Source organism: Schistocerca americana, chromosome 2 (assembly GCF_021461395.2).
Source record: "Schistocerca americana isolate TAMUIC-IGC-003095 chromosome 2, iqSchAmer2.1, whole genome shotgun sequence".
Lineage (NCBI taxonomy): Eukaryota > Metazoa > Arthropoda > Insecta > Orthoptera > Acrididae > Schistocerca > Schistocerca americana.
Window position 1 is genome coordinate 673,274,909 of NC_060120.1, and position 25,867 is coordinate 673,300,775.

The following is a 25,867-nucleotide window of genomic DNA, read 5'->3' on the forward strand; positions in this document are numbered from 1 at the left end:
CATCTCTGTAAAAATGGAATTACGCTTAAACTATTCTGGAAATACATTATAAGATAAAAAAAGGAATCACTACGTAGAAATTATCCGAATGAGACGTAAATCTGTAGATGTGATGTGCCTGTATTGACAAACGAACATTTATTCAAGAAAAAGACTTTCACAAATTGAGTAAGTCAATAAACTATTCGTTCACCTCTGATCCTAGAGTTGTTGGATGTCCTCCTGAGAGATGACGTGCAACATTCTGAACAATTGGCACGTTATATCGTCAAAACCCCGAACTCGTTGGAGGGCCTACCCATAGTACTAAAAAACTTAACTCCTCCCGAACAGACCATGAAGACCCAAAGAGACCGACCGGCCGCCGTGTCATCCTCAGACCACAGGCGTCACTGGATGCGGATTTGGAGGGACATGTGGTCAGCACACCGCTCTCCCGGCCGTATGTCAGTTTCCGAGACTGGACCCATAATACGCTAAACGTTTTCAATTGGGGAGAGATCCGGCGACCACTGGAGGGTATGGCAAGCAGCACAACAAGCAATAGAAACTCTCGCCGTGTGCGGTCGAGCATTATCTTGCTGAAATGTAAGCCCTGGATGGCTTGCCATTAATGGCAACAAAACGGAGCGTAGGAGATCATTCATGTACCGCTGCGCTGTAACGGTGTCGCCGATGACAACAGAAGAGGTCTGCGATGAAAAGAAATGGCAACACAGACCATCGCTCCAGTCAGGTTGGTATCCTATCGCTGTCCAGGCGTCTCCAGACCCGTACCCGTCTTCGCTGGTCATCGGTGCTCATATCGAAGCAGGACTCATAACTGAATACATTTCTAATACAATCAATGAGATTCCAGGCCGAATGTGCCCCACACCACTGCAAACGGACTCGCTGCTGTACATAGTCAGCACAAGGGGACGCCGTGATCTCAGCACCCTTTCTGCGAGCCGCCTGCAAGTGGTCTTTCTGGTCACTAAAGCACCAGGTGCATGTCGGACCGATGATAGTGATGAATCCGGTGCTCTGAGTGCCTCTCTGACTGTTGGTCGATCCTCTCGTTCTGTCGTCTCTCTAAGTCGACCGCTTCCTTCTTGACGCTGTGTTCGGCCGCCGTTCACCCATTCCTGCCAACATCGTCGAATAATGGCATCGCTCCTGTTCAAATGTCGAGCAAATCACCGATTACTCCAACGAACTTCTTTGAGCCCAAGTACACGTCCTCTCTCGAAAGCTGACATCTGCGTACATTTATGCACTTGTCTGCGCGACGTAGTTATGTCCAATGGAGTGCACGGAATAGAATTAGCAAAGACTTTATGCTCTGGTATCGATATGTCGCCTGTTTACTATTCTTGCCAGTTACGCCGTGAAATAAAATTGCGCTGCAGCGCAACACATTCTTCCAACGGCCGCCAATGTACACAATTTTGCATTTTTCCTTGATATCCGTATGAATATCAATTTGTGACCAATTTGCATAACTCCTTCGTGGTGTTTTTTTTTCCCCCTCTTAATGTGTATGTGAGGTGAGCAGGTTAGCTGAATCACCTTGTACGTAAAAATATGAACGATTCTCCTGAAACGCTTTTTTTAAATTATTATTGAACCCGTGGTCTAGGGGCAGCGTCTTTGATTCATAATCAAAACGTCTTCGGTCCCGGGTTCGATCCCCCCCACTACCTAAATTTTGATATATAATCAGCATTGGCGGCCGAAGACATCCGGCATAAGAAGTCAGCCTCATTCTGCCAACGGCCTTGTCAAAGAGGGCGGAGGAGCGGATAGAGGTTCAGGGCACTCTCTTGTCCTAGGGGTGGGAAATTGCCCCCTAAAGGCGGAAGAATCAGCAATGATCAACGACATGAGGATGCAGAAGGCAATGGAAACCACTGTATTAAAGACACGTAACGTGTATCCACAGGACATGTGGCCTGTAATTGAAGAAGTATCATGATTATCTCTCCATTGGCAAAAGATTCCGGAATAGTCCCCCATTCGGATCTCCGGGAGGGGACTGCCAAGGGGGAGGTTACCATGAGAAAAAGATTGAATAATCAGCGAAAGGATAACGTTCTACGAGCCGGGGCGTGGAATGTCAGAAGCTTGAACGTGGTAGGGAAACTAGAAAATCTGAAAATGGAAATGCAAAGGCTCAATCTAGATATAGTAGGGGTCAGTGAAGTGAAGTGGAAGGAAGACAAGGATTTCTGATCAGATGAGTATCGAGTAATATCAACAGCAGCAGAAAATGGTGTAACAGGTGTAGAATTCGTTATGAATAGGAAGGTAGGGCAGAGGGTGTGTTACTGTGAACAGTTCAGTGACCGGGTTGTTCTAATCAGAATCGACAGCAGACCAACACCGACAACGATAGTTCAGGTATACATGCCGACGTCGCAAGCTGAAGATGAACAGATAGAGAAAGTGTATGAGGATATTGAAAGGGTAATGCATCATGTAAAGGGGGACGAAAATCTGCCGGCCAGTGTGGCCGTGCGGTTAAAGGCGCTTCAGTCTGGAACCGCGTGACCGCTACGGTCGCCGGTTCGAATCCTGCCTCGGGCATGGATGTGTGTGATGTCCTTAGGTTAGTTAGGTTTAATTAGTTCTAAGTTCTAGGCGACTGATGACCTCGGAAGTTGAGTCGCATAGTGCTCAGAGCCATTTGACGAAAATCTAATAGTCATGGGCGACTGGAATGCAGTTGTAGGGGAAGGAGTAGAAGAAAAGGTTACAGGAGAATATGGGCTTGGGACAAGGAATGAAAGAGGAGAAAGACTAAATGAGTTCTGTAACAAGTTTCAACTAGTAATAGCGAATACCCTGTTCAAGAATCACAAGAGGAGGAGGTATACTTGGAAAAGGCCTGGAGATATGGGACGATTTCAATTAGATTACATCATGATCAGACATAGATTCCGAAATCAGATACTGGATTGTAAGGCGTACCCAGGAGCAGATATAGACTCAGATCACAATATAGCAGTGATGAAGAGTAGGCTGAAGTTAAAGACATTAGTCAGGAAGAATCAATACGCAAAGAAGTGGGATACGGAAGTACTAAGGAATGACGAGATAGTTTGAAGATCTCTAAGGCTATAGATACAGTAATAAGGAATAGCGCAGTAGGCAGTACAGTTGAAGAGGAATGGACATCTCTAAAAAGGGCCATCACAGAAGTTGGGAAGGAAAACATAGTTACAAAGAAGGTAACTGCAAACAAACCATGGGTAACAGAAGAAATACTTCAGTTGATTGATGAAAGGAGGAAGTACAAACATGTTCCGGGAAAATCAGGAATACACAAATACAAGTCGCTGAGGAATGAAATTAATAGGAAGTGCAGGGAAGCTAAGACGAAATGGCTGCAGGAAAAATGTGAAGACATCGAAAAAGATATGATTGTCGGAAGGACAGACTCAGCATACAGGAAAGTCAAAACAACCTTTGGTGACATTAAAAGCAATGGTGGTAACATTAAGAGTGCAACGGGAATTCCACTGTTAAATGCAGAGGAGAGAGCAGATAGGTGGAAAGAATACATTGAAAGCCTCTATGAGGGTGAAGATTTGTCTGATGTGATCTAAGAAGAAACAGGAGTCGATTTAGAAGAGATAGGGGATCCAGTATTAGAATCGGAATTTAAAAGAGCTTTGGAGGACTTACGGTCAAATAAGGCAGAAGAACATTCCATCAGAATTTCTAAAATCATTGGGGGAAGTGGCAACAAAACGACTATTCACGTTGGTGTTTAGAATATATGAATCTGGCGATATACCATCTGACTTCCGGAAAAGCATCATCCACACAATTCCGAAGACGGCAAGAGCTGACAAGTGCGAGAATTATCGCACAATCAGCTTAACAGCTCATGCATCGAAGCTGCGTACAAGAATAATATACAGAAGAATGGAAAAGAAAATTGAGAATGCGCTAGGTGACGATCAGTTTGGCTTTAGGAAAAGTAAAGGGACGAGGGGCAATTCTGACGTTAAGGCTAATAATGGAAGCAAGGCTAAAGAAAAATCAAGACACCTTCATAGGATTTGTCGACCTGTAAAAAGCGTTCGACAATATAAAATGGTGCAAGCTGTTCGAAATTCTGAAAAAAGTAGGGGTAAGCTATAGGGAGAGACAGGTCATATACAATAAGTACAACAACCAAGACGGAATAATAAGAGTGGACGATCAAGAACGAAGTGCTCGTATTAAGAAGGGTGTAAGACAAGGCTGTAGCCTTTCGCCCCTACTCTTCAATCTGTACATCGAGGAAGCAATGATGGAAATAAAAGAAAGGTTTAGGAGTGGAATTAAAATACAAGGTGAAAGGATATCAATGATACGATTCGCCGATGACATTGCTATCCTGAGTGAAAGTGAAGAAGAATTAAATGATCTGCTGAACGGAATGAACAGTCTAATGAGTGCACAGTATGGTTTGAGAGTAAATCGGAGAAAGACGAAGGTAATGAGAAGTAGTAGAAATGAGAACAGCGAGAAACTTAACATCAGGATTGATGGTCACGAAGTCAATGAAGTTAAGGAATTCTGTTACCTAGGCAGTAAAATAACCAATGACGGACGGTGCAAGGAGGACATCAAAAGCAGACTCGCTATGGCAAAAAAGGCATTTCTGGCCAAGAGAAGTCTACTAATATCAAATACCGGCCCTAATTTGAGGAAGGAATTTCTGAGGATGTACGTCTGGAGTACAGCATTGTATGGTAGTGAAACATGGACTGTGGGAAAACCGGAACAGAAGAGAATCGAAGCATTTGAGATGTGGTGCTATAGACGAATGTTGAAAATTAGGTGGACTGATAAGGTAAGGAATGAGGAGGTTCTACGCAGAATCGGAGAGGAAAGGAATACGCGGAAAACACTGATAAGGAGAAGGGACAGGATGATAGGACATCTGCTAAGACATGAGGGAATGACTTCCATGGTACTAGAGGGAGCTGTAGAGGGCAAAAACTGTAGAGGAAGACAGAGATTGGAATACGTCAAGCAAATAATTGAGGACGTAGGTTGCAAGTGCTACTCTGAGATGAAGAGGTTAGCACAGGAAAGGAATTCGTGGCGGGCCGCATCAAAGCAGTCAGTAGACTGATGACAAAAAAAAAAAAAAAAAAAAAAATGGGGATTGTAATGCACCCCACGGCATCCCATCGCCCACCCACCCACCCTTGGTTGGATTCGCGCCTGTTTTCTGGATTGTTTCGAGAGGTCCCTTCCCATGGCGAGTGCGAGAGACACATCTCACCCCTATGAATTTTTTCGTATTGGTAGTGTGGCCAACATGAAACGGAGTGTAGACCCCAGCATGAAATAAAGAGAAACTGATGGATATGGCCTCCCTGACTGTTTCACTGTAAAATATAACAAATTTAGCTTTCATCATCCTTTCACAAGAGGTAAGTAGGAAGGAGGAATATATTGGTTGAACCTTCTAGAAACGTAGGTTCTTGGAATTTTAGCTGTAAACCATGTCCTGATTCTCTTGTAGCTTCTGCCACGGGAGGTGGATGAGTATCTCTGTGACGTATTCGCGCTTACTAAACGAACCTGAGACGAAACGTGCTGCTACTCTATGGATGTTCTCTATGTGCTATGTCATTCCCATTTGTTACTGTCAGAAACATTCAAAGTTATTTATAATCCGTCTTGATAGCAAAATGTTTATTCATACGACCGATTTAGGTTCATCTAGAACCATCTTGAAATCTGATATCTCCGTTACAGGAGTAACCCGTCCAAATCCAGCAACTTTCACATGCTGCGTCACATCAGATCTGAAGATGGTTCTAGATGAGCCGAAATCGGTCATATGAATAAACATTTAGCCATCAAGACGGATTATAAATAACATTGTAAAATCACTGATTGCGGCTATCCTATCAGACATTATGTCTGTTTTTGCAAAGAAACATTCAAGGTTTTGTCGAACGAGGGTTTTGTAGGCTACCTCCTTCGTCGCCTTACTTCACGTAATGAGCATTCTCCCGAAGAATGTCGACAAATTGTAGTACCTTCTTCAGATGAGTTCTCTAACAGCCTCTACCAATTCCCTAACACCAATACGGGTGTAGGCCTGATTTTGCTTTCGTTATTTCCATTTCCCTCCGCTGCGCTCGCACTGGAGTCGCGCCAGTAAGAGTCATGTAGGTGGGGGAGGAAGACAGGATGAGCTGAGGTGAGGTGAGGTGAGGTGGGCTGAGAGCGCGCCGGTTCCCACCGCCCAAATAATGGGCGTGCTCCGCTCATTAGCCGCCGTCACGGCGGGCTGGCCGCCACACTCGCTGTATAACCTCAGCCTCAGAACCAGGGAGGCACCGTGCCCTATGAGCGAATTCTGTAGCATACAGAAATGAGTAATGTCATGTCTAACCAAAAGAATGCACAAAGTTGTATTTAGTAATTCAACCAATATAGTCCAGGGACATAATTCTGATTGGGGAAAAATCACGTGTGCTGCTCCCCAAGGTTCATTCCTAGGTCCACTACTGTTCCTCATATTTGTAGACGATCTTCCGTCTAATATACAACAAGCAGAATTAGTTCTTTTTGTCCGATGACACTAGTGCTGTAATCAGTCCAAGCATATAGGCGGAAACGGAAGAAGTGGTAAAGTTCTTGGGAGTATCATTGACTCGTTTTCAGCAAATGGTCTCACATTCAATTTTAAAAAGACGTAACATATTGAGTTCTGCACTTCTAGGGGTAGTACACCGGTTATAAGTGTAACACATGGTGAGGAAATAAAAATTTATAGTGGCAACCTCAAAATTCTTAGGTGTCTATAATCAGAAAAAATTGGAAAAAGCACATTTCGGAACTATTCAAACAACTTAATGCAGCCACATTTGCACTTAGAATCACGGCAAATCTTGGGGAGAGGCAAATCAGTAAGTTGACGTATTTTCATATTTTCATTCAATAATGTCATATGGAGTAATGTTCTGAGGTGTCTCATCTTCGGGAAAGAAAGTCTTCATTGCGCAAAAACGTACTGTAAGAATAAAATATGTTGCTCATACACGATCATCTTGTAGACATCTGTTTAAGTAGTTGGGCTTCTGACTACTGCTTCTCGGTATATTTATTCACTCGTGAAGTTTGTTGTAAGTAATACACTACAGCTCAAAAGAAACAATGATATATATAATTACAATAACAGAAGGAAAATAACATTGATTACTCCACATTAAGGCTGTCTTTAACTCAAAAAGGAATGCACAATGCTGCTACAAAAATATTTGATCACTTATCCAGTGATATAAAATGACTGAGACAGAAAAGTAAAATTTGAAAACAAAGTTAGAAAGGTGCTCCTTGACAACTTCTATTTCGTAGAAGATATTCGTGTAAAATGTGGTGGTTAGGAATTATTAACTAGTATCTGTGAAGCCGTTTAATCTTCTGATAAAAAAAGCCTTTGAAATGTTCAGAATGTAACCATATAACCATATACTCGTATACAAATTAATTTGCGAAGTGAATATAAAATGATTCGTTCCACATCATTACGATGTATCGCGCAAAATGTGCTACGGAATATGTAGCTAACTAACTAACTATAGGCGGTACTAGGGACAAACAGGTACAGGATTTCTATTTACCCGAGATTTCACAAACAGAAAAGACGACCATGTTTTTCTAGCTGAAAAATCCACACAAATCTTTAAGCATTGCTGCTCGTTTGATTACCGGCCAAAATGTATTGAGGAACAGGAGAGGAAGAAAGGAACCTGAGTGTAATGCTCCCTCAATATTAGGGTCATTAGAGTCAGAAAAAACACATCGGCAAGGAGGAAATTATTTGGTCACGCCATCATCAAGAAAAAATGTGTCCGCAATGACATGGACAAACCATGGAAAACCTAAATCTCCCTTTTGACACCATTTTCATAATACGACTGCAACTTCTACATACTGTAACGCTTTGCTTGCTTCTTAAACACAATATCTATACGACGAAAAATCTGTGGTGATTTACTGATTCATTTATGAGTCTATCAGTGATATAATATTTTGATCTACCTCTATAATCTGCAAATTTCGTTGAGAATCACAAACGCGCGGGCTTACAACTATTACGCGTTAAATCATCGTGTTATTATTTTTCGAGATCGGAAATCTATGTGTGAAATGTTAGGGTCTACGTTATATCTCTGACTTAAATTCATTTCTGAAAATGTTTTCTGCAACGCACCATCTACTGAACATCGGTAACATTACTCCCCAAGGAAACTAAATATTGTGGATAGAAACATTGAAATATCAGTACATAACTCACTTTATGCGCTTAATCCATTCATTTTGTACCCAAGGCATGAACGCAAGTTAGTAAACACGTTTTCACACGCAATATGAGGTCTTCTAAACTGTTTCCCATGCAGATAGGTCTTCAGTCGTCCACACAAAGAAGAGACCTATAGCGCTTTGTCGGGACACTCTGGGGTTATGGCAACTACATCCATGTTGCCAATCTTCAGCAGAATCATACCGTCTTGCACTGTTGTCATTCAGTTTTATGTCGCTTGCGAGCAACTACGGCCCTTGATGTCAAGAGGCCTCAGCAACGGAATGCCCATTTAGTGTCAAGTAGAAATATTGCAGGCAATTTCATCTGCCTCTTATTGTTAAATTTTTACTCCAGAAATGATAGCGATTCGGAAGAATCTTAAATGTGTCTACAGGCGGGGCTCCAGAATCTGCTGGTAATATAAGACTCAATAGCGTTCTTCAGTCAACCAAAAATCCAAAGTGGAATATTAAAATGAATAACGCAAATTAAAGGAGAATCATTGCTAAGTAAAGGAAGGATTATAAGAACCTCTTTTCTGTTTGTCTCAGCTCATGTAGGATTGTTTTGTAATGACAAGATCGGCCTGCGGGCGAAGGAGGTCAGTGTTTATGGCCATGTAGTGAGTGTTAGTTTCAAGTTATGAGTACGGAAACTGGCTGAGAAAGAATAGGCAGGTGATTGGTGCCATTCTGTCTGGATACTACGTTGCCATACAACTTGAAATTAGATGCTCACCGTGGTTTCGAAAATTTCAGGCGAGCAGGAAGCTGATAACTGCCTAGGTACAAATGCATAACCACCATGGTTCAACTCCTTCTCACTTAACATTGGATAGGCATCAAGGACAACCAATTCTGCGACGGTCAGAAGAAAGAAAGAGGACATGTAAAATACTTGCCTATTTCTTAGAGTTTCTTCAAACCACAGCAAAACCGTTTACTGTAAAATCTTGTGAAAACCGCGGGAAAAGGAAGATTTCCCCAGTCTGCAGGGGATATAAGAGCAATAAGCCTCTGGAATTTAAAATTCCTGTTGTGTCCTGATGCCACATTTTTTGCCTATATTATATTTTTATTTTACTTCTGCTTGCTGCCAATCAGACAACAACAATCAATAGCAACAAGGTAGAGAGTACCACGCATTGAGTGGTGCGGCAGATGGTTCCAGGGCGAGGAAACGCGATTGCTAGCGCTGACTTATGTTGGAGTACCGTATAGACAGCCGGGAGCCACATACTGAGCGCGCAGCGAAGCAGTACAATGTTGTTAGTTAAGTTTTATTATTTGAACACTGCTATGCTCATCCTGCCATACCGTCAACATTAGTTGTACTGATAGAAGGTTAACAACAATTTCATAAGGTCATTAACTAAAAACAAACCTAAACGATAAGAACATTTTAACTTAGTCGTTACTGGTGGGAGACGGTGGACCAATGAGATGTGCGCACTGACTAAGCAGGCTCCGAACTGATACTGTAACTCACTGGGAGTCTTCTACCGAGTACGAGCGATACAACACAGTCAGGTGGGAAGCGATGCCGATAATTATTCGTCGCAGTTAACAGTACCTCGGAAAATGGTTGTGTGTAATAACTGACTACAAGCTTTATATCAGGTACAAGTGCAACAGGCGCTTTGGACGGTGTAGTGTAACAGGTTACCGAAAATCATTTGTCTCGTTAAACAGTGCCTTGGTGAACGGTCGTATAAAGTTTTGAACGTCTTGTAATACTGTAGATCATCAGATTGTGTCTTGTTGCGGTGCTCTAAACATAGCTTCCGCGGAATTTGGTTTATTGAATGGACATAACGATGCTTTTACTTGGGCTTCAGCCGGCCGTTGTGGCAGCGCGGTTCTAGGCGCAACAGTCCGGAACTGCACTGCTGCTACGATCGCAGGTTCGAATCCTGCTGCGGGCATGGATGTGTGTGATGTCCTTAAGTTAGTTAGGTTTAAGTAGTTCTAAGTCTAGGGGACTGATGACCTCAAATGTTAAGTCTCATAGTGCTTAGAGCCATTTGAACCATTTGAACTTGCGCTTCTTGATTACAGCTAAACGTTAAAGTAAATAAAAATCAAGCGGCATCCTATGTATTGATAACTTTATTTCGTAACACTGGATTTGCTCCACACTGCCACATCAGTTTAGCACAGTTTGTTGTTTGCACGTCGAATCCTGCGTCTATGTGTAGAAGAAGCCAATCGGCACGATATCTACGAGACGACTTTAGAAGACGCAAGGTAAGCAAAGTCGAAGTCGGTGATGCTAGGAAAGTGAAAAGAGATAGCCTCGTAAACTGTAATATTGATAGAACCTGACATTTCTGCAAGGTGGTAGAGGCATTTTATGAAATCCATCGTGTAACGGATAGGTAGCCGAACATTATAAATATAATCCAACGTCGCCATTTTAGTTTTTTAAACGTTTCGCTGATTGCTGAAAGCAGTCGATTCGAGCCTAGTTACAGGGGCTCCTTGATCAATTAGTAGGGCGAGGGAGGTAGGGAGCAGGCATAGCTCGAATTAAAAAGGACAGATTAAAGATTAACAAACAGATACACTCGAGAGTAGCCGTTACTGACATTTTAGCCACAAACACCAGATGTGCTGATAGAGCCAACCTAAAGATAACAATACAATCAGACACAAGGCTACTTAAACAAAACTAACATGGAAATATTACTAGGAAGAGGGTGCAAAAATTGGTCTTGTTATGCTAGAGAGAATACTGAACTCCTGAGATACTAAACGAGATGACTGACTGATTGCAGTGATTTCTTAACACACGGCCGGTGCCGCTGGTTTTTGGACGATGCGTCACGTAGTCGGGTAAAAATGGTGACATCTGCACGTGAGCGACGTTTCGGCGTACCGCTCAAAGTAATGAACGGGCAAACAGTGGCTACCTGCAAGGCGGCAAGTGCCCGGAGCAAAGCGCGTACGTGTCGGCATCTGGCGGTAATCGTGGGTCCGCGTCGGAGCTAAACAGAATGATAGTTGGCGAGGTTGTGCTCCGGGCTTTAAAATGGCCTCAGAGTCACCGCTTTTTATTGAGCGTCCGATCCCAATAAATATGCCATTGCCAACTACACTGATAAGCAGAGACCAAGGACTACCTGCTTAGATACGGGGAACTGAAAATGTCTTTCGCTAACACGTTACACATTCTGGCTCACTTCAAACTGTCTAAATGCAGTCGTCACTGTCTTCCTCTCCATGCATTAGGGAGAAGAGGAAACGATTTAAAACTTCGAACGTTATTAATAGTTGCCACGATTCTGACCAAATCACTAACTACTCCTAAAACGACAGCATCTACAATCCAATTTCGAATTTCTGTCCCTCAGTATTTTAGGAATCAGTTTAATATGACCTCTTTCTCTCGGAAGACTTTAATTAAGGGTTTAACTGCAATTGAAACTTAATGAAACTCAATTGACAGCTCAAAAGTGAATTCACCCGTGGATTGGCCGTTAGGAAAGGGTTCAGAATCTGTAATTAGATACATTCATTACTAATTATAGAGTGCGTCTCTGTATTTCTTTGAGGACTTCGGTGGGCATACACGTACTTGTTCCAACACACGGGGAGCCTGGGGAGGGTCGTTGTGTTACGAAGTGCTCCTGTCTTATTGTATCGTCGAGGTACTCAAATGTACACAGCTCGTTTCTATTTCATACGAGACAGCAATCCGTGCATATGCACTTTCTGTAATACCTGTGTTTGCATAAAGATTCTAATCTCCAGGTGTATTCTCCTCATCTGTGTTATGCTCTTTAAATTCCATAGTTGATATCATTTCAAAATTTTGTAGATATAAGTATTGTACCTATGTACATAACACAAAATAATTTTAAATCATTGTTCAATCGATTGATATTGTGATTTCGCTGTATACATGATTCATATTTGTACCAGCCTGATATGATTCAGTAAACCCGAATCAAATAAAAAAAAAAAACTAGGGAACTCCCCCGTCACTTTATTCGTAAAACGTGCTGCAGCTTTTTAAAGAAACAACAATATGGTTCTTCGGTGATGGTAGTACGACGTTCGAAGAAATCTGTGACACTAGCTCCCTCCTTCCTTAAATAATGTCACCTCCAATCTTTTAAGTGCTCTGGCAAATGGCTATTTTTTCCGAAGCGAAGATCCAGTATGTCTCATTTTCCTGGCTGCCTTTCGCACTAAAGATCGAAAATAAAATCGCCAGGTTTCATTACGACCGATGACCCCATTGGAAGCATTGTCAACAATCCTCACAGAAACGTATCAAATATGATAAAAGCTCCACACATTTTCTACCATCTCCTATAGCAAGGTCTTTGGAAACTAATGGGGACATTCATTTTTGCATACCTATTCTTCTCGCACAGTTAACGTAGAATATTTCTTCATGCATGTAACATCGATAATCTGTGTCATTTTGAAATTTTTAATCAGCGATTGACAGGTTTCGTTCGCTTGTGATATTTGACAATTTGACACGTGGCTTGTCTTGCACGCGTAAACTACTTTGCCGAAACATCTGAAGCCACAGAAATACATCACTTGGATTCATTGTGTTATAGACTGGCAAAGCTTACTGTCAATCGATGCTTCTGAGTCGGACACGGTCTCGTAGAGGTTTGCAATCACTGCGCGCTGGTGTAGTAGTGTCATCGATGGTGGCTTACCTGAAACAATTGGAAACAAAAATTAGCTCTACCGTATATTAGATCCATATCTTTCTAGCTTTAAAAATTCATTTCTCTGGTATCAAATATTACTCGGTACAGTAAATTGTGCATTAATCTGCGTTGGAATTTTTAAAATCTGCACATTTGCATTTACGAGTATGCCGTAGTGAGCAACGTGTAAGAACGATTTCACCATTATGGCTCTGTGTTCTAAAACAGGAGACTACCTCAGGCCGATTGAATCAACACTGCAGTTTTAAAAAGAGGAACATTCATGTCGATAGCATCTGAAACTAAGTACCAGCTGAGATTTAAAGAACGAGTTTTTTTGTGGCTTGGTCGAAGGACCGACTCCATAACACGCCTCAATTGACTCAGGGCGTCACGAATCAGAATGGCAGTACGATAACTGAGCCACCCTTCTCGCCATTTTGTTTCAGCCGTTCTCTGTACACAAATGGTGGCCAGTTGCATTTGGATGTGTCAAACCTTCGCATGTGGTTTCGTACAAAAATGCTACTCAGATGTCTTAACGAAATATCAACAAACTAATCTAGCAAAATAAAAACCAAACCGCCTTCATTCACAAATTATAATTTTTACTTCAATGCACGATGCTTTTCGAGTCCTGGGGGCTCATCTACAGGAGCTTGATAAGTCTGCATCATTTTTGGAATTAGGAATCCTACTGGTCATGTTAAGAGTACAAAGGTAATTACAAAGTGGCACTTTGTGAGTCAAAGCATCAGATTCGACCACTTTGACAAATCCTCAGTAGCTTATCATATGAACCTTAACAGACTAAGTGACTTTCACAACAGCCTAATTGTTCACAAAGTAATGGTAGGAAACTTGATTTGGTAGAGCAATTAGAAATAATGATGCTAAAAGAAAATTTTCCAGAAACACGTTAAATGAACAAACAGAGTTTATCAAGCCACAGTTTTTAAGCAATTTCAAAGGTTTATTTTTTCATTAAGAAACAAATATTTAATATTGTACCAATTTCGTACATGAGGTCACATCTGGTATCCACTTGTTTCACAAGTGATATGTATGTATAAATAATAATAAAACATCTTCGTATCATCTTAGAAATAAGACCACCGTATATGTAGAAATTTATCAGCTTTATATTTGACTTGTTTGAATTATGTTTACAAATGTGCTGCAGGACGAGAAGTGTATATATGTTTATAAATGTGGCTACTTGTAAGATACTTAAGAAAGTTCTGTAAAAATTGTAATCACAATATTCCACTTTGAAATACGCCTATGTTCTCTTAATACAACCAGGAGTAACCTAAATTCGAAAAATGATATAGACTGATCAAGCACCTGAAGGTGAGCTGTCAGGCCTCGAACTGAATTGCGTATTGAAATAAAAATGACGATTTGTGACTGAAGGCGATTTCTTTTTATTTTACCAAAGTAATATAGCCACGGAAGCAATGATGCCAAAGAATAACGTTAAAGTAGTCCAGACATAGTGCTGTTGAAAATAGCCGTAAATCCGAGAAGATTTAGTACGAAAAATCTAAGTATTAAACACTGATAAAGACGTTTTACTTAAAGGATTGCTGCCTACAATGCGTGAACCTTACCAACACACAATATTTTTATTTTGTTTCTCTTTTAGTTTTGTTAGTTGCCGCTTTACTCCCGTACGTTGACGCGAGTAAACATAATTCCCACTGGAGCGCTGAGAGAATTCATTATCAGCTGGCTAGTGTTCTTGTTCAAACATTCTAGTACCCTATCGATGACGGCACAGTGATAAACGTCTTGGCGGTGTGAACCTCGCAAGAGAACGCGACATGCACTTTCACGATTATGTAAGACTTAAAATAAATTCCCTTAATTGATAGGCGCATTATACTGTCGTTCAAGCGCATGAAGTCATACTTGTAGCGCCAATTGAAGGAGAACGCGGATTTCGCAATATCAGAACAGATAGACTAGAGTCAAGACCTCATAGCAGATGGAACTCGTCTTTTTTAACGGGACGAAATCGGAAGACATAAATGTAATTTAAATGGGTTAGTTACTGTTTTAAGCATAGATAAATGACGTAGCGGAAGCTTCGTGAAGCTGTTCGGAGATGATTGTGTTGTCTACAGGAAGGTTGTGACGTCAGAGGGCAGTAGCAAGATGCAAGAAGGCACAGAGAGGACCGACTGTGGGCTGGGTCTGCCAGTTGATCTTGAATGTAAACAAATGTAGTACACTGAACATAAATAGACCGAGATACACATTAGTGTACGATTGCGCTATTGGCGAAACAATGGGAGTACCAATACGTGCTGATGTGAAGTGGAGGGCCCACAAAAAAACTGCTTGCTGGAAAAGCAGATGCCAGGCAGACATTGTTGGGAGAATCCTCAGGAAGGCACAAAAGAAGTGGCCTATGAAACACTCGGTACATTCCATAAACAGTCGGTCCACACGTTACGTCCTTCCGTGTTGCTCTCTGTCTGGGTGAATCTTTATAAAACTGTCTACCAAAAATTCTCAAAAATGATTACCAAACAAACTAATTCCTGACTTAAACTCGTCTTCTGTGCAAAACTGTGACTGGACTGAATTACACAAAGACTTTATGTGATTTGCTTAGCATTGTCTACAAATTGAAGCTCACTGTTTCTATAAAAATTCAGTGCTACACTGAATGCAACCTGACTTGTGATATACGCATGCAACTGAAATTGCAAAGAAATTCCAGGGCCTAAACTGTGTTTTCACTTACCTTGTGTCGTGACAGAGATTTTTGCAGAGGGTGGGAATTTTGAGTAGTAAGAAACGACTTCAGCCAAAATTCAAATGAAACTCTATATGGAGAAGTAATGCTTTAAAAATCAACTGAATGTTCTCAATAGTATTTCCATACTTCCCATACTTTAAGAAATAACTTTACGCATGGCGAATCTCGTCTTCCTATCAAAGTAGTCAATAAAACAATCCTACTATCTGAGCATCGTTAGTACAATGCTACACAGTTGCGTGCTTACGTCAATCTCTTGACATTTCAGAAGAGTTACAAATAATCTCCTTAGCTTCTCGCTTCCTAATTGCTTCAAAAATATTCATATTCCAATTCGATCAATCTCATATTACATTTACAAAGAAAGTTTCCTGACAATTTTCCAAAATACTTTTGCTACTCAACACTGCTCAGCTTAGAATGTGTGTAACTTAGCCAGCGTTCTCAGGCAGAGGCGGTGTAGCAACACAAAGATATTGAAGCACTAGTCAAAGATTACTCAGCTCTCTGTGAGCTATGCATATCGATATTTACGTAAGATACAGATTTTACAGGATGACAAAAATAATGTGCATACCTTACAACATATCGTAAAGAAATCAGAGAAATTAAGAGCCCATACATTTTCTTTCCAAGCGACAGAAGTAAAGAAACGAGACGTGAGCACTTTTTTATTTGCAGTAGTCTATAGTCGACCTATTATTTTGTCAAACGATCACCAGTTTCGGTATCAAGTAACCACAAACGTCAAACGCAGTTACCGATGTAGGTGTGACGTTACACAGATCAATGCAACACCGACTTGGGTCACTGCGTTTGACGACTGCGAGCTTGGAGGGGGGGGGGGGGAGGGAGGGAGGAAGGGGGGGGGAGAGGGAGTGACATGATGCTACTTAATATCGAAAATGATAATCTTTTCATAGAATGCAGGCCTTCGCGGCTGGTATTTCGTTACTGAACAGTTGTGGACCTTAGTGCTAAATAAAACAAACAAACAACGCCAATTCTTCCCCACTACACGTTCTGTAACATAAGTCAGCGCGACAAGTGATCTCAGGTAACGCTCTAATAACGTCACGAAACGAACGCCACGTGGATACGTATGAACAGTTCGTCTTGCTGAGCTTGTTTCACTCTAACTCATTCCTGGGTCGTTAAAGCCTCTGAAGATGTGGAAGCGTGAGCCAGAGACTTAAGCCTTTAACCATGGAAGAGGATGTAGATGAAGATGAAATGGGAGATATTATACTGCGTGAAGAGTTTCACAGAGCACTGAGAGACCTAAGTCGAAACAAGGCCCCTGGAGTTGACAACATTCCATTAGAACTACTGACGGCCCTGGGAGAGCCAGTCCTGGCAAAACTCTACCATCAGGTGAGCAAGATGTATGAGACAGGCGAAATACCCTCAGACTTCAAGAAGAATATAATAATTCCAATCCCAAAGAAAGCAGGTGTTGACAGATGTGAAAATTACCGAACTATCAGCTTAATAAGTCACAGCTGCAAAATACTAACACGAATTCTTTACAGACGAATGGAAAACTGGTAGAAGCCGACCTCGGGGAAGATCAGTTTGGATTCCGTAGAAATGTTGGAACACGTGAGGCAATACTGACCTTACGACTTATCTTAGAAGAAAGATTAAGGAAAGGTAAACCTACATTTCTAGCATCTGTAGGCTTAGCGAAAGCTTTTGACAATGTTGACTGGAATACTCTCTTTCAAATTCTAAAGGTGGCAGGGCTAAAATACAGGGAGCGAAAGGCTATTTATAATTTGTACAGAAACCAGATGGCAGTTATAAGAGTCGAGGGGCATGAAAGGGAAGCAGTGGTTGGGAAGGGAGTGAGACAGGATTGTAGCCTCTCCCCGATGTTATTCAATCTGTATATTGAGCAAGCAGTAAAGGAAATAAAAGAAAAATTCGGAGTAGGTATTAAAATCCATGGAGAAGAAATAAAAGCTTTGAGGTTCGCCGATGACATTGTAATTCCATCAGAGACAGCAAAGGACTTGGAAGAGCAGTTGAAAGGAATGGACAGTGTCTTGAAAGGAGGATATAAGATGAACATCAACAAAAGTAAAACGAGGATAATGGAATGTAGTCGAATTAAGTCGGGTGATGTTGAGGGAATTAAATTAAGAAATGAGACACTTAAAGTAGCAAAGGAGTTTTGCTATTTGGGGAGCAAAATAACTGTTGATGGTCGAAGTAGAGAAGATATAAAATGTAGACTGTCAATGGCAAGGAAAGCGTTTCTGAAGAAGAGAAATTTGTTAACATCGAGTATAGATTTAAGTGTCAGGAAGACGTTTCTGAAAGTATTTGTATGGAGTGTAGCCATGTATGGAAGTGAAACATGGACGATAAATAGTTTGGACAAGAAGAAAATAGAAGCTTTCGAAATGTGGTGCTACAGAAGAATGCTGAAGATTAGATGGGTAGATCACATAACTAATGAGGAAGTATTGAATAGGATTGGGGAGAAGAGAAGTTTGTGGCACAACTTGACGAGAAGAAGGGATCGGTTGGTAGGACATGTTCTGAGACATCAAGGGATCACAAATTTAGCATTGGAAGGCAGCGTGGAGCGTAAAAATCGTAGAGGGAGACCAAGAGATGAATACACTAAGCAGATTCAGAAGGATGTAGGTTGCAGTAAGTACTGGGAGATGAAGAAGCTTGCACAGGATAGGGTAGCATGGAGAGCTGCATCAAACCAGACTCAAGACTGAAGACCACAACAACAACAACAACAACGCTCATCAAAACAGTATCGCTGATAGTGTGTTGAATAACGCAAAAAATTTTAAAAAAAGTTTCTGATCTCATTGGTAGCTAAGCAAACCGACAGTTTGTCAAAAATATGTAACTGCAGAAACGATAGTGGTACCAGAAACACACTCCGTGTAGTGGTTTATGGGCTGTAGATGCAGATATAGAAAGGCATGCAGCCGCCCTAGGCCATATCTGGACACGGAAACTGCAGCTACTTGGTCCGGATGCGGCGTCGCCTGCCGCCCTAATTGCAAGTGCTGGGGGAGGAGTGGGAGAGTGAAATGGGTGTGCCGCGTTGGGGGGGGGGGGAGGATTTGGGGAGGGGTGTGACGTCTCTATAATTAGACGGCGACTGCAAAAACAAAAACGGAGAAACAGGCGCGCTGGTGTGGCCTGCTGCAGCTGCGTACGGTCGGCGCGTGGCCGTACCAGCAGGATGTGCGTTCCGAGGAGGTCGCCGACGTCTCAGACACCGCTGCCCCCTGCACGAGGTGCCCAACGTTTGGACAGCGTGTAATGTACTCTTGAGAGTCATGTCATTACGACATCCTTCATGTAATAAGTGTTATCGCATTAAGAAGATTATCACCGCACCAACTATACGATCTGTAAGTGCTCACCGGCCGCGGTGGTCTAGCGGTTCTAGGCGCGCAGTCCGGAACCGCGCGACTGCTGCGGTCGCAGGTTTGAATCCTGCCTCGGGCATGGATGTGTGTGATGTCCTTAGGTTAGTTAGGGACTGATGACCACAGATGTTAAGTCCCATAGTGCTCAGAGCCATTTGAACCATTTTTTTGCAAGTGCTCTGCATGTAAACGTACACAGACCGCTGCACCGTGCACGGTGGAGGTACTACTCGAGAATAATAACAATTATTTTCGTTCTATTGCAGTCACGCACGGAGGAAACGAAAAATGGCTTTCATACGCCTCCACCGGATGAACCCGAGCTCCACCGGCAAAATATTCAGAGGTAATATATACTAAGACGGTATCTGTTCTTTCGGACATGTTCGAAAGAACAGATACCATCTTAGTATGTATATATTTAAGGCTCACCGGCTACTTGACCATCTTCTTCTTCTGTGCGAATGCACAAACAGTGCCCCCAACCCTTACGGGAATCGGCAACGCGCCGCGAGTAAGAGTATAATGGGCAGGGGCACTACGAATGTAGTGCGGGACAATACGTTGAGATGTGGGTTTCGCGGGAGGCGTGCCAGAGAGAAATCCCTGCAGTCGCACCATCCTCTGTGTCCTCGGTGGCTCAGATGGATAGAGCGTCTGCCATGTAAGCAGGAGATCCCGGGTTCGAGTCCCGGACGGGGCACACACTTTCATCTGTCCCCGTTGACGTATGTCAACGCCTGTAAGCAGCTAAGGGTGTCCATTTCATTGTAATTTCATTCAGAGGTATTTCCTGGGTCTTTTTGTGTGAGCGATCCGTCGTTTCGCGTGGCTTGTTGCTCAGTAGATATGAGGAGCATCGTTTCAAATCGCATTAAGTGCACAGATCATAATTCTACGGGAAGCGAAAAAAACATTTCGCTTCCTAACCAAATGAATTGTGTCAAAATTCTTGACGGCAGGACCTTAGTGTGTTCCAGAATTAGTCACATTTGAAATCATTTCCCAATCAATGAATGCGCCATTTTAATCTTTAAACTGCACTTAATACGTTTTGAACCTGCTCACTGAACAAAATGCGTTTTGACCCAATCACGTTTTCGCATAATATGGTCTGAAACTTTCATTTCAATTTTGTATTGCTTTTATTGTTGGACACAGGCAATGACATAAGAAAATAAAGTCGTTAACTTATTGTTGATGGTAGATCGATATGTTACAGTCCTTCTTTCTCGTGCAAGAGAAGAATCGGGTGCCAGACTCTTGCTGCCCACAATAATGACTTACTCAACTATTTACTACCGCCGAATGACAACGACGTCTCAAAAACAGCGCAACATTTAACGCGTTAGTAGCAGTATTGTTAATAACAATGTAAATTATATAATACGACACAACAATGTAATTTCGACTGCCCTGTTCTGCGTAATGATTTCCTGTTCTTCGTGGTTCTGGAGATGTAATTTCGACTGCCCTGTTCTGCGTAATGATTTCCTGTTCTTCGTGGTTCTGGAGATGTAATTTTCATCGTGAGTCCACGATCTTTTCCCGCTTGGTTCGTCACGCTGTAAACTTTAATTTTTGCTTTCGCCAGGTACAATACTGGGATGCTTCCACACTTGAATCTGCCTTCTTTTTGATTACAAGGCGGTTCAAAATTACTTAAATGTGCATCTCGACTGAAGTACCTAAAGCCAAATACACTCCTGGAAATGGAAAAAAGAACACATTGACACCGGTGTGTCAGACCCACCATACTTGCTCCGGACACTGCCAGAGGGCTGTACAAGCAATGATCACACGCACGGCACAGCGGACACACCAGGAACCGCGGTGTTGGCCGTCGAATGGCGCTAGCTGCACAGCATTTGTGCACCGCCGCCGTCAGTGTCAGCCAGTTTGCCGTGGCATACGGAGCTCCATCGCAGTCTTTAACACTGGTAGCATGCCGCGACAGCGTGGACGTGAACCGTATGTGCAGTTGACGGACTTTGAGCGAGGGCGTATAGTGGGCATGCGGGAGGCCGGGTGGACGTACCGCCGAATTGCTCAACACGTGGGGCGTGAGGTCTCCACAGTACATCGATGTTGTCGCCAGTGGTCGGCGGAAGGTGCACGTGCCCGTCGACCTGGGACCGGACCGCAGCGACGCACGGATGCACGCCAAGACCGTAGGATCCTACGCAGTGCCGTAGGGGACCGCACCGCCACTTCCCAGCAAATTAGGGACACTGTTGCTCCTGGGGTATCGGCGAGGACCAGTCGCAACCATCTCCATGAAGCTGGGCTACGGTCCCGCACACCGTTAGGCCGTCTTCCGCTCACGCCCCAACATCGTGCAGCCCGCCTCCAGTGGTGTCGCGACAGGCGTGAATGGAGGGACGAATGGAGACGTGTCGTCTTCAGCGATGAGAGTCGCTTCTGCCTTGGTGCCAATGATGGTCGTATGCGTGTTTGGCGCCGTGCAGGTGAGCGCCACAATCAGGACTGCATACGACCGAGGCACACAGGGCCAACACCCGGCATCATGGTGTGGGGAGCGATCTCCTACACTGGCCGTACACCACTGGTGATCGTCGAGGGGACACTGAATAGTGCACGGTACATGCAAACCGTCATCGAACCCATCGTTCTACCATTCCTAGACCGACAAGGGAACTTGCTGTTCCAACAGGACAATGCACGTCCGCATGTATCCCGTGCCACCCAAGGTGCTCTAGAAGGTGTAAGTCAACTACCCTGGCCACAAGATCTCCGGATCTGTCCCCCATTGAGCATGTTTGGGACTGGATGAAGCGTCGTCTCACGCGGTCTGCACGTCCAGCACGAACGCTGGTCCAACTGAGGCGCCAGGTGGAAATGGCATGGCAAGCCGTTCCACAGGACTACATCCAGCATCTCTACGATCGTCTCCATGGGAGAATAGCAGCCTGCATTGCTGCGAAAGGTGGATATACACTGTACTAGTGCCGACATTGTGCGTGCTCTGTTGCCTGTGTCTATGTGCCTGTGGTTCTGTCAGTGTGATCATGTGATGTATCTGACCCCAGGAATGTGTCAATAAAGTTTCCCCTTCCTGGGACAATGAATTCACGGTGTTCTTATTTCAATTTCCAGGGGTGTACATTTCCTCGCGTCATGACTCCAGATAGTAAAGCTCAAATTAAGTGTAAAAACAATCACTGATGCAATCTTTCCCACACAGATAACACATCAATGCACCGACATTACAAACTGCGCTGAAATGGTCATTCGTAAAGTACACCTGATGTTATTACTTAACTGCGCTTCCTCTTCCAGCTGTCTTTTGGTTTTCGTAGCTCTAATTCTCATTCTGCTTCCTTTCGGTCGCTCTCTCACGGGTAAATAGCCCCACATGGTGATCAGGAGAGCACAGTCATGCAGTCGACACAATACTGCGAGCTCCAAGATCAAAATACTGGGATCAGCCAACAAAAGAACGGGCTAATAATGCAGACTAGGGCATATGTCGAGAACATAACACATTTTGGACCGTCAGGTGCGGTGTACATAATACGATTAGATCCGGTTCATGTTTTTAATACTAAGTTACTATGGGAAAGATTACGAAATGACCTGATCTGACTCAAGAGCGTTAATGAGCATACCATAAATGGGGTGTAAATGCATCAGATTGTATTTTGACCTTGGCTACATTTAATACATTTTGAAACGATGCTCCTCAATTTCAATGATGCTTTATTTCATTTCTTACCCCACTTCACACTGATGAAAACTCCTGCGATATGTAGTCATCAAACCGTACAACACTAAACGCACAGCTATGAAACAACCGTCAGACGAAGCACGAACGCTCTTATCACGGTGTGTTCAATCTGTTCTGTCATGCTTTCCCGGCTGTGACAGTCCTAACAACCAGGCCCATATGGGTACTGATCCGAGTGTCATAAACTGGACTCTTCACATGCCCCCAGAAGAAGAGGTCCAGCAGTATCATTTCTGATGACGGAGCTGGCCATGAAACAGGACCACCGTGAGCAATCCATTGCTGTCCGAATGAAATGCAGTTGCCCTGTATAGAGCTACCGGAAGCAATGGGTCTCGTTAGAGTTGGCATCCTTATCTTTTTCCCCCTGATTACGAGATGTGCGCAATAGTTTTGCAAGTCGAGCTGCTCTTTTGCTACTGGATTCCACTGGAGACTGTTCAAGTGATTGAGCAACTGTGGTACAGCTTTTCTCTCCCGTTTTCTTACGTCCATCAGGCGGCCTGACTTTGACACTGCCTGAAGAAACACCACGTTTCCCCCGATCAAGCTGGTTTGCTTTGCAAGGTGAAGACATGCCAAAGAGATCTCTAAGCGCAATTCTCAAAAATGAACACACAGAAACACACACACACGTCACTACTCGCTCCGTAGCACACACAAATACACACAAACACACATACGTCATTAACCGCTCCAGAACACTGTAACTGTGTCCGATCATGCACTGAAGCGCCAAAGAAACTGGTGTAGGCATGCGTTTTCAAATACAGATGTATGTAAACAGGCAGAATACGGCGCTCCGGTCGGCAACGGCTATATAAAACAGCAAGTGTCGGGCGCAGTTTTTAGATCGGTTACTGCTCCTACAATGGTACGTTATAAAGATTTAAGTGATTTTGAAAGTGGTATTACAGTTGGTGCACGAGCGATGGGACATAGCATCTTCGAAGTAGCGATGAAGTGTGAATTTTCCCGTACGGCCATTCCACGAGTGTACCGTGAATGTCAGGAATCCGGTAAAACATCAAATCTCAGACATCGCTGCGGCCGGAAAAAGATCCTGCAAGAACGGGACAAACGACGACTGAAGAGAATCGTCCACCATGACAGAGATGCATCCCTTCCGCTAATTGCTGCAGATTTCAGTGCTGGGCCACCAACGAGTGTCAGCGTGCCAGCCATTCAACGAAACATCATCGATATGGGCTTTCGGAGCCAAAGGTCAACTCGTGTATCCTTGATAACTGCACGACACAAAGCAGACGAAACCCAGGTCAAATTGTATCAGCGGATGGACGTGTACGGGTATGGAGACAACCTCATGAATCCATGGACCCTGAATGCCAGCAGGGGACTATTCAAGCTGGTAGAGGCTCTGTAATGGTGTGGGGCGTGTCCAGTTGGAGTGGTATGGGACCCCTGATGCTTCTGGATACGACTCTGACAGGTGACACGTGCGTAAGCATCCTGTGATCACCTGCATCCATTCACACGATATTGCAGTGCCTGTGTTATTCTGATTAGAATGGTTGGTTGGTTGGTTGATTTGGGGGAGGAGACCAAACTGCGAGGTCATCGGTCTCATCGGATTAGGGAGGGATGGGGAAGGAAGTCGGCCGTGCCCTTTCAAAGGAACCGTGCCGGCATTTGCCTGAAGCGATTTAGGGAAATCACGGAAAACCTAAATCAGGATGGCCGGAGGCGGGATTGAACCGTCGTCTTCCCAAATGCGAGTCCGGTGTGCTAACCACTGCGCCACCTCCCTCGGTCTGATTAGGATGCAAAGTTCCTTTGGACATTCGTGCATACATGCGTGCATCGTAATCAGAATAACAGGCACTGGAATATCGCATTTCTGTACAGATACCGGGTAAGCGACTTTCACGTACAACGTTTCACCTGTACAGGAACATACATAATAGATATAGTCTCCAGGTTGTAGAAGTATGGTTGACAACATGTAGAAGTTTGGGTCTGGCCGTGAATTGCGTACGGATAACCATACGGTAAGGCGACCGCTTGCGATAACCGGGAAATCCGGGTTCGAGTCCCGGTCCGGCACGAATTTTCATTGCTGTCATTCCATTCTGCAGCTGATGGTTGTCATTATTCGCAATTGCGAATACATTTAATGCATACGTTCATATCCATTGTGTATTCGGACGGACTAGGGCAATTCCAGCAGGACAATGCGACACCCTGCAAGTCCAGAATTGCTGCCGAGTGGCTCCAGGAATACTCTCCTGAGTTAAAACATTTCCACTGGCCACCAAACCCCCAGACATGAACATTATATTGAACATATTTGGGATGCCTTGCAACGTGCCGTTCAGAAAAGATCTCCACACCCTCTCGTACTCTTAAGGATTTATGGACAGCCCTGCAGGATTCATGGTGTCAGTTCCCTCCAGCACTACTTGAGTCATGAGTCGAGTCCATGCCACGTCCTGTTGCGGCCTTCTGCGTGCTCGCGGGGGCCTTCACGATATTAGGCAGGTGTACCAGTTTCCTTGGCTCTTCAGTGTATTTCCACAACTGTAGGAAGTCAGGCAGGGCACAGGGAATTCTTACAGAGGTCGCCCGCGCAGGACGGCGTAGGCGAGCCTTCCCGCAGCGCAGCGCGCGACGCCGCTGGCCGAGAGAGCAGAGGATTACGTCTGCGCGGCGCAGCGGGCCGTGGCGGCGGGCCGCGGTCCCCCAGAAGAAAGCAGCCAGCAGCCGCCAGCCACCAGCCACCAGGCAGAAGCGATTCGCGGCGGCTCGCCTGCCCGTGGCGTCCCGCCCCCTCTCCCTCCATCCCGGACCGCGCCGGGTCCTCTCGCCTCGCCAGGCAGTACCCTCAACCCGTAGCTCGGCCACCACTGGCAACAAGTGTTGCCATACAAGGTGCCTCAAACCTTTTGGGTCAAAATCGAACAGATGATAGTGAGTCCACAACCGATTATATTGAGATAGT

At 43.9% G+C, this 25,867-nt stretch overlaps 1 protein-coding gene and 1 non-coding gene across 2 annotated transcripts in view; one reads left to right on the top strand and one right to left on the bottom strand.

Annotated features, from left to right (window-relative positions):
* The window catches only part of LOC124594819 (SH2 domain-containing protein 4B-like), a 639,722-nt gene that overhangs the window by 408,525 nt on the left and 205,330 nt on the right, over positions 1-25,867 (bottom strand). The window lies entirely within an intron of this gene.
* Trnat-ugu lies at positions 19,790-19,863 on the top strand. Its single transcript has one exon. It is a non-coding gene; the product is annotated as a tRNA-Thr (tRNA).